Source organism: Dromiciops gliroides, chromosome 1 (genome assembly GCF_019393635.1).
Source record: "Dromiciops gliroides isolate mDroGli1 chromosome 1, mDroGli1.pri, whole genome shotgun sequence".
NCBI lineage: Eukaryota > Metazoa > Chordata > Mammalia > Microbiotheria > Microbiotheriidae > Dromiciops > Dromiciops gliroides.
Genome location: NC_057861.1, coordinates 629,357,168 through 629,367,566, shown reverse-complemented (window position 1 = coordinate 629,367,566; position 10,399 = coordinate 629,357,168). Strand labels below are relative to the sequence as shown.

The 10,399-nt window shown below is 43.5% G+C and overlaps 1 pseudogene; it reads right to left on the bottom strand.

Annotated features, from left to right (window-relative positions):
• Nucleotides 1-3,808: 3,808 nt before the first annotated feature.
• The window catches only part of LOC122752975, a 37,651-nt pseudogene continuing 31,060 nt past the window's right edge, over nt 3,809-10,399 (bottom strand).

Below are 10,399 nucleotides of genomic sequence, written 5' to 3'. Positions count from 1 at the left end.
AGAAATGAGCCCAGGCAGAGTATCAGTGGCTGGAGAGAGGCTGATTGAGGGAGTCAGGTGGCAAGACCCTGTTCAAGGCCTTGTTTCCAGTTCCACCATGATGGCAGTTGATAACTTTGTGTCCTTTGAATTACAGGATAGCCTAAAGCACTGGAGAAAGCCCTGGCACAAGGACAGAGGCCACAGGCAGGGGTGGAGCAGGGTGAAATCTAGATAGAGAGCTGATTCAGGGTTCCCCGGGAGCTCTCAAGGGTGAATTTTGTTTATTAATCGACAAGTATCTATTAAGGTCTTACTTTGTGCCTAGCACCTCAAAGACTTGGGAATGTGCAGACAGGCAAAAACCAAAATGAAACAGCCACTCTCCTCAAGGACTTTACACTGTAATGGGAGAGACAACAAGTAAGTAAGTAAGTAGGTATGTGCAAGTTATATTCCGAGTTGATGTAAGGCAGTCTGAGGAGGGAGGGGCTAGCAGCTGGGGGGGGGGGGTGGCAGGGCAGGGCAGGGCAGGCCTCTTTCAGAAGCTGGCATTTAAACTGTCATCTTAAAAGATGGAGATGTTATGATTGCTTTTGATTTTCAGCTATTGAATCTGTGAGAATCTCATCTCTTCATTTGATCTACTCAGGGCAGGAACCATGTGGTCTTCTCCTGTCTTCTCCACAAAGGAGGAAAGAATAAGACAAGGAACAGGGAGGAAGTGGTGAGGTGGAGAGAAAGAGAGAAAGAGAGAGAGAGAGACAGACAGACAGACAGAGACAGAGAGAGAGATAGAGAGACAGACAGAGAGACAGAGACAGAGACAGAGAAGGAAAGAGACAGAGACAGAGAGAGACAGAGAGACAAAGAGAGACAGAGACAGAGGCACAGAGACACACACACACAGAGAAACAGAGAGAGACAGAGACAGACAGAGAGACAGAGACAGAGAGGATTTATTCAACATTATTATGATCCAGGCACTGTGCTAAGTGCCTGGGAATAGGAAGAGGACCATGACATTGGGGTGATGTCATGACTTGCACTGAATTGGATTTAAGTGAGGGAGGGCTGTGCAATGTCACCAGCCTCACTCTTTCCTCCAGAACCATTTGGGTCCAGTGGCAAGATGTACATTAGGACAACTGGACATAGCCCTGGATGGTTGAGACAATCCGGTTAAATGATTTACCCAAGGCTACACAACCAGTAGTGTCAAGTGTCTGAGGCCTGATTTGAACTTGGGTCCTCCTGACTCCAGGGCTTTTTCTCTATCCACTGTGCCACCTAGCTGCCCTGGGAATAAATATATAAACAACAACAACAACAACAAAAACCAGTTCTTTGCTCTCAAGGAAGTTACATTCTAAAGGGATGGATGACAACACATAAATGGGATAAAAAAAATTAGGGATGGAGTTTTACCCATACAGGGAGGAAGGTGCAAAAATCCAGAGTCAAAAGCAGAACTTCAATTGATATATTCATGGTTATACTGGTCACTTCCTCAAATGAACGTTTTGGTGGGGAACTCACCAATGAGACAAGGGGTCCATAGAGTCAGAGGCAGACAAGTTTGGAGAATTGGGAGCAGATCTGCATTTGTAGTAGGTAGGGGCAGGAAGATGGAGGAGATAGAGATGGGGATGGAGGAGGTGAGGGTTGAGTGAAGAGAGCTGTGGATATGTGAAAGACTATGGCATAGAAGACAGGAAGGAGAGGTATCCTGAAAAATGTCTTGAATTTTGAGCCAAAACACTGGAATTGACTCAGACAATCCTTTTACGACTTTCTGTTGAAAGAGCCAAAATCAAACAGAAAATACAACCAGCCCAAATAAATTCCCTGTCTTGACTTTGGCTCTTAGGACCCTGTGTTCTCACAGATGATTTTTCTTGGTCTTTGACTGAAAGTCAGAAGTTTGGAGCTGGAAAGAACCTGATAGTTCATCTAATCCCAGCCCCCTTTGATGTGGCAAGAGCCCCGGGTTAGAGTCAGAGGCCTTGGGTTTGAGCCTTGGCTCTGACATTTATTTGCTGTGTGACCCTGGAAAAATCACTCCATCTTCCTGAGCCTTGGTTTTCCCATCTGTTAAATGGAGATAATACTAGGTGTGCTCTTCACTTTGAGAGAGAAGTGGATTGTGAAGATCAAATGAGATAATGTTTATAAAGGACTTTCGAAGTAGCGTATCAATGTGCATGATGAGGAGGAGGAGGATGAAGAAGAAGAAGAAATGTGGGGGAGGTGGAAAAGTAGAGGGTATATGCTCCTGAAGGGTTAGGATAGGGCACCCAAATCCCAAGATTCAACTCCACCATTACCATTCAAATGTCTATGCATATACACAATACATGTATGTGTACACACATGTATATAGACATGAATGTGTATAGACAATACATTTATACGTGTATGTGTGACCATATATGCTAAGGGGAAGGTTATATTAAAGGGGAATAAAGACAGCACCAAGTCACTCTCTTATCATTATGTGTCTTAGATAGCATTGGGTCAATAGTGTTGAACATGAGGGGCAGCTAGGTGGCAGAGTGGACAAGACACTGGCCCTGGATTCAGGAGGACCTGAGTTCAAATCCATCTCAGACACTTGACAGTTACTAGCTGTGTGACCCTGGGCAAGTCACTTAACCTTCATTGCCCTGAAAAACAAAAACAAAAACAAAAACGAAAATGAAAACAAAAGAGTGTTGAACATGGAGTTCAAAATCTACTTCTGAAGTTAATTGGATAACTATGTTCATGCCATTTGACCTCTCTGAGCCTGTTTCCTCATCCATTAAATGGGAATCATAATACTTATTTTACCTAAGAGTTGAAGTGAGTCACAATCAGTTAATGTAAGTTAAATCCTTTCTGGCCTGGAGGTCAGGGATAACACTTTTTGCAAGCAAAGAGTGTGTGTGTGTGTGGAGGGGGGGTGGGGATTGCAGGTAGGAGGGGGGATAGAACTAGGGGGAGATATTCTCTAGATATTAGAAAAGTCATTTTAGAAGAGTTGTCATACTGGGCAAGTCACTTTTCCTTTCTGGGCCTCAGGTTACTCATCTGTTAAATAAATGGGTTGAGCTAGTCGGTCTCAAAGGGACTTTTCATCTCCAGCAACCAGGGCAGTGAGCATAGAACTAGGGGTGTTGAGCCTGGAGAAAAGAAGACCCAGGGGTGACATAATAACTGTGTTTAAGTAATTGAAAGGCTGCCATGTAGACAAGAGATTAGACCCGTTCTGTTTGGCCCCAGAAGGCAGAACCATGAGCAAAGGGTGACAGTTCAAAGGAAGCAAGTTTAGCCTTGGTGTAAAAAAAAGACAAACACAAAACAATAACTTCCTAACAATGAAAGCCAATCCCAGATGGAAGGGGCTGACAAAGCAGTGGGGGGCCTGGGAGAATTCTCCCTCTCTCTGAGAGCAAAGGCTCAAAGACACCTTGCTGGGTATTTGGTAAAGGTATTTCTTTTCCAGGTATGGGTTAAACTAGATAGACCCAAGGCACCTCTGAAATTCAGTGATTCTGGGCAATTGCAATCTATAAATCCATAAAAATCTAGACTCCTTTTCTCACTGTCTCTCAAGCTTGCCTCTGGGTCATCCTTTGAGCCCTCACTTATCTATGTCCTTTCCCCCAGACTGATAGCAGTCTCTTCCTCCTTGGGCCTCCCCATAGTAGTGGTTCTTCCCTAACTTGCTAACGTGCTGCCTTGTAATGTCTTATTTATGTTTTATTTTCTTACTAGACAGTAAGAACCCTGAAGACAGGCAGGGTCTCCATCATCTCCATGTCCTGCACAGTACAGTCCAATACGCTCAGAGCCCAGCACACTGTAAACTGGTGGTGAAGTTGAATTGTATGAAATTAAGGATGGAATTTCCAGTCCCTGATGTATCTATCAAGTCAGAAGCTAACCCATCTGGGGAGCTGAACGCAGCATTGGGTATTTGTGGTTCTGGATCATTTGGTGACAGAGCTACCACATAGTCCTCAAAGCAGAGGAATGTGCTAGTGATGACCCCTGGAGGACCTAGACTGGGACTCATGTCTACAATTTTCCCCATTTTGCTCTTGGGAGAGCTGCCCTCAATCCCCTTTGCTGGAAGCTGAAAAGAACAAAAACAAGGTGGTTTGCTGTAAAAAGTACACCATGTGTCTGAGCTACAATTTGCCCAGAGAAATAAATACCATGATCCTGATTCTGCCTTAATGTAAACTTGCTCTGAAGCAGGAATTTTCCTGGGAAAGGAATTTGTGAGCTGATCCTTGCCCGTTGTATAATGTGATACTTTGCAAAATCAGTTTGAATCAGGGGGAAAAAATACAGGCTCTTAGACCAGTCTGGCATTCATACATTGGAGAGAACTCGATTCCCAGGACATTTTCCCCCATTTGAATGTTTTGGGGAAGGATGGGGATGTCCCTCCCCCTCTGCTCCACCCATGGCTTCTGGGACCCTCTTTCAGCACAAACTGGAAGAGGGCTTTGTGAGGGGGGCGGTGAAGAAGAAACAAGAGAGAGAAAGAAAGCCAGACACAGAATATTGGAGCTGGAAGGGACCTTAGAGATGATCTAATCCTACATTTCAATTATACAGAGGAAAAAACTGAGGCTCAAGAAGGGGGGTAATTTGTTTAAGGTCACACAGGGAATCACCCAGGTTGGTCCTGACAGCCAATGTTCTTTCCACTCTACTGAAATCAATTGAAAATCACTGATATCAGCTAAAATGTTGTCCCTGTCATCCCTGAAGCTACCTTATGGATAATTGAAGTAGACAATCATGTCCTCTGTGCAAAGCAAGGGATGAGGACAGTAAAAGTAACTGGTCTATATTCATTTCTTCAGCAGATATATCTTAAACCTATGAGTAGCAGGCTACTGGTTAGGGTCTGCTGAGCAGAAAATAGACTAGAATAAGACACGATCCCTGCCCTCACACAGTTCTCACTGTAATATGGGAGATAAGACAGGGACACAGCTGAGGATAGATAATACAAGGCAAAATATGGTAAGCATTGCAAGAGGGAAGAGATGAAATGGGATCAGATGTTGATAAGTGACAGTGGAAGCCAATGAGCATGCGGGGAAGGGGGAGGGGAATAAGATCCACCACCCAGGGGATGTAAGATTGGAAAACAAGGAAGAAGGGTAGCAAGTAATGGAGCAAGGGTAAGTCATAGCAGGCAGACAGAATTCCTTCTACACTGTTCCCCACAAAATGCTCTGTATGGGAAGACAAGGACAAAAATCCCATAAGATGAAGTGCGAATGGGCTCTAACATGCACTGTTGGAGTGAGCATCCACTTAAGCCAAGTCATGAATTCATTCAAATTATGAAGTATATGAGTACCCATAAGGGAGAAAGCAATTCCCAAGTAGGAAAAGCAGAGCAGGGGCAAAGATGACATTTGTGGTAAGTGTTCAAAGACGAGTACTATTTCAAGAAGAAAAGGTAGGGTGTGACATTTTAGCCACAGAATCCTGCATGAAGAAAGATGCAAAAGTCTTGCAAGGTGAATTTGAGGCAGGTGGTCCAATTTGGCCAAGTTGTATGGTAAGTGGATGGGAGATTAAGATATAGGTTGGGGATGAATTGTGGACAGCCTTGAATGCCAGACTAAGGTGTTTGGATTTCATCCTGTGGAGCAGGATGGGTCATTCATGGTCCTTGAATGAAGGTGAAGGAGGAAGCAGAACATGGCAGAGTTTTAGAAAGTTAATGAAGTTAATGTGATAAGATAGATTGGAGGGGCAGGAAATGGAGTCAAATGGGGTACAAACTTTTGATCTCGACCTTATCATCAGCAACCTAAAATGAACTGAGCTAAACTCAGCCCAGACTATTTGCTGACCATCCTGTCTGCCCAGTGACTCCAAGGCCAGAATTCTTTCCCCTACACTGCGCTGCCTTTGTACATGCTCAAAGGATCGTTGAATTTAGGTTTGGAAGCAACTTGGTACTCATACTTGCAGGAGAACAAACACGAGAAATACAAGACATTTGTCGACAGTTGCCTCTGCTCCCCCTCTAGTTAGGATTTAGAGAGGCAGGAAGTAATTGTCCTTTAGATGTGGGAATGTTTGGAGGAAGAGCCTGAGGGAAATGAGTGAATAGCTCTTCCCTCTCATTTTCACCCACAAGTAGCCTAGTAGTTACAGCTCACTGTTAGATAGAGCATTTGGATATTTCTTTACAAAGCCCTATCCATTTTACAGATGGGAAGCTAGGTGGTGAAGTGGATAGAGTGCCAGGCCTGCTATCAGGAAGAACTCGGTTTAAATCCAGCCTCAAACATTTACTAAATGTGTGAGCTTGGGCAAGTCACTTAACTTTGTTTGCCTCAGTTTCCTCATCTGCCAAATGATCTGGAGAAGGAAATGGCAAAGTACTACAGTATCTTTGCCAAGAAAAATCCCCAAATGGGATCATGAAGAGTTGGGCATGACTGAAAGGACTGAACAACAAACAATAGTGATTTAGAATCAAAAGACCTAGGTTCAAATCCTGATTCTGCTGTTGTTCACTTGTGTGGCCTTTGACAATCCCCCCAGCATTCCCTGGGGCCCTAATTTCCTCATCTGTAAGATAAAATCTCCCTGAGATGATCTCTGAGGTCATTTCTAGCTTGAAGTCCTGTGATTACCACTGGTAGTAACATCACACAGATCAGGAAGAAACTCATTTGCAGTTTCATGGAAGGGCTAGGGATGGATCAGAGGCATGACATGACACTCATCTTGTCCAGGAAAAGGTGGTTCCAAAAGGAGGGAAAGGAAGGGAATGAGAGAGGTCCTTGTCTGCCATTTTTCAAGCTCGCTCTGAAATTCTATCTGGCCTAGGCTGGCCCAGCTGCATCTTGTCTGTGTACATCTCTCTCCTTTTAAGGTCCCTGTCTGTGAGCCTGCTGTAAAAAAAATTTAAAAAAAGTCTCTCATGATTGTTTCAACAAGAAATTCAAAAGAGAAAAACCTTAGGGAGGAGCTGAAGGGAGCTTTGCCCCTCCCTGCATACATGTGTGCATGTAAGCACATGCATGTGCACGTGTGCACACACACACACAAACACACTCTTTGGATCCTATGCCTAGGGGGCTAATCTTCAGCTTCCAGGGCCTTCCAAGTTAATTCAGGTGATAATTATTAGTTTCCTCTGCTCCTGTTTATATTTGAGGGGAGAAAAAGGGAGCCCGATTGTGGAGCAGAGGAAGATTACCAGAGGGATTTGTAACCATGACATTCCACAATACCTTTAGTCAACTCACACATAGAGTCTAGGTCAGCTCCACTTCTGCCTCCTCCATGAAGCCTACTGGGAACCCCCCTTCCTCTGAGCTTTTGCTGTATGTATGTGTTTTTTCTTCTGTTTTCTTTACACAGTACTGTTCTATACTGTTTTGAGTCTCCTACTTGCTCTCTCTGGCTTTATAATTGGGGTATGTGTGTGTGTGTGTGTGTATGAGAGAGACAGAGACAGAGACAGAGACACACAGAGAGACACACACACACACACAGAGACAGAGAGTCAGTCTTTTGTCCACAGTTTCTTCTAACAAAGACTGAATGAGGCCTTGACAGGGGAATTGTAGGAAGGGCTATTTATCAAGTTTGGGTCAGACTATTAGCCTAAGATGTCCTCTAAGGTCCCTTCCAGCTGAAATGTCCTGGGAGCCAAATATCCTAGCAAGAATAAACAAAATGGAGCATGATATCTTCATAAGAACCAAAGCATCCCTGTATTTATGTGACATGAGGAATGGGAATTCAAATCAGTCTGACAATTCAATGAAAATTCCTTTAGAAAATAAAGCGCTCACTAGGTGCTAGGTGGTAAGAGAGATAAAGAGGTTTAGATAAGACATAGTCTCTGACGCCATTGGAATGAACAGTCTGATAGGGAGAGAAGACAAAAGCACAGGACTATACTAGATAGTATTACATGACAAGTGCATTCAAAAGGCATAAGAAAAATGCCTTGTAAAGTCTGAAGTTGGAGTCGGGGTAGGGATCCTGGGAGGTTTTATGGTAGAGGAGTATTTTGAGTTGATTTTTTTTAATAAGAAAAAGGAATTTAAGAGGTAAAAAGGAGGGCATTCTGTTTATAGGAAACAAGTAAAAGAAAAAACTTGCTAAAGGAAGTATTTGGAAATGAAGGCATAGTAATACAGTTTGCTTCAGCACAGCATATGTGAAAGAGGGTTATATGAAATAAAGGTGGTGCCACATTGGGGAGGGCTCTGAATGCCAGAGATGAAGTTTAAACTTTGCTTAGTAGGCAACAGGGAGCCACTGAAGATTTTTGAGTAGAGGAGTGACATGATCAAAAAGGTTCACGAAAAGATCATTCTAGTATTGGTACAGAGGATTGATTAGAAAAGGGACAACGAGGAGGGTCAGGCAGCTAGGTGGGGCAGTGGATAAAGCACCTGCTCTGTATTCAGGAGGTCCTGAGTTTAAATCTGGCCTCAGACACTTGATACTTACTAGCTGTTTGTCCCTGGGCAAGTCACTCAACCCTCATTGCCCCCTCCCCCCCAAAAAAAATAGGGACAACGAAGGGGCATCAGGACTGATTAAAAGGTTGTGACATTATTTTCCAGGAAAGCAATAATATAGTAACAACAACAATGTAAATGGAAAATATGCCAACAAAAAACTGAAACTGGACATTGTGAAAATACAATTTTCATTAACATATCATGCTCCACTTTGTTTACTCTTTCATCCTTGCTTGGTTATTTGGCTCCCAGGATATTTCGGTTGGAAGGGACCTTACAGGCCATCTTGACTAATAACCTGACACAAACTTGAAAAAGAACCCTTCCTACAACCCACCTGTCAAGGGCTCATTTTTAGTCTTTGTTGGAAAGAACCAAACTTGGCCCCTAAGAAGACATATGAGAAGTCACCTTCTTCCCTTCTTTGCAGAGGTGGGAGACTATAGGTATGGAACATTATATCCAGTGATGAATTAGATTGATTCATTGGTTAGTTTTGGTGAACTGGTTTTCCCCCATCTTTTTTTATTCTTCATTATAAGGGGTGCCTCTGTAAGAGGAGAAAGAATGGAGGATACATTTGGTGACAGAAGTGATTTGGGGGAAAAAAATCCATAAAATTGTTTATAATAGTCTGGATAGTTGATAAGGAGCCTATGTCCTAGGGTGGTGGCAGCAGGAATGCCAAGGAGGGAATACATCTGAGAGTTGTGACAGAAGTGGGTGACAGAACTCAATGACAGCTTGGATGTAAGAAGGGAGGGGAAAGGGAAGCAGCAGCAGCAGCAGGGATGATTCTCACTGAGCAAAATTGTTCCCTTGCCGAAGAAATCAGATGATCAATCTCCTTTTTTCTCCCTTTTCTTCCTGAAAAAGGACACTAGCACAAAGCCCAGTCATCTCCAGGGTTCCAGCCCTGCCTACATCAGTACTTATTTCCTGGAGGGGTGGGGGGGGGGAGTTGTGGTTTTTTTTTTTTTTAAATATTGCAACCTGAGCTAATTCCATCTCTTAAAGACTAGTAATTGTTCAGAGTTTTATCCCTTCAGAAAACCACAACTTAGGAATATAGGTCAAAAGGGAGTGAACACATTGGGAATGTGTTGTTTGGAGACTCCTCTGTCCCTGCATGGCTAAGATGTTCCTGATAGCAAGAATCATTTGTGATGTAGGGTTAGTTATCTTTTGGGTAGGCAGCATCTTTGGAGGAGCGAGCCACTCACTGTACTGGGGCCTAGCCTGAACATTTACATGAGCAAGACACTGGATTAGAAGGAATTAAGCACTTCCTGGCTCCTCTGGCCTCTTTGAGTGCCATTTTAATCTTTGGATGCCGTTATTGAATTTCTTTTTTTAAGTATTTTATTATTTTCCAGTTACATATAGGGATAGTTTTCAACATTTGTTTTCACAGCATTTTTAGTTCCAAATTTTTTTTCTCCCACCCTCCCTTCCCTCCCTCCTCTCCAAGATGGAAAGCAGTCTGATATAGGTTATAGTGATTGAATTTCAAAGATGTTGGATGAGCTCTTCCCTAGACAACAGAGCTTCTAGAAAGGAGGGAAAAAGAGTGGTATTAGACAGTGGAGGCCAGACAGTGTCCTTTCAAGACCTGGGCTGTGGGTGGAAGAGCTTAGAGTCACAGAGATGGAAGGGACCGTAGAAATCAGGGAGTCTAGTCACACTAGGTTGTTCCTTGATTAAGTCTCAAGCTTTGCTCACACTCTTCCTGGTCTCTGAAATGATATTTGCCTCCCCCAACTCTGTCTGATGAAATCTTTCTTTCAAGGCCCAACTTGGCTTCCTCCTATTCCATGAATCCCTGCTTGGTCCCCTTAAATTGAAGGGACCTTCTGTCATTTATGACTTGTGTGACCATAAATGGCCTGTGGGCTTCTGGCTGACTT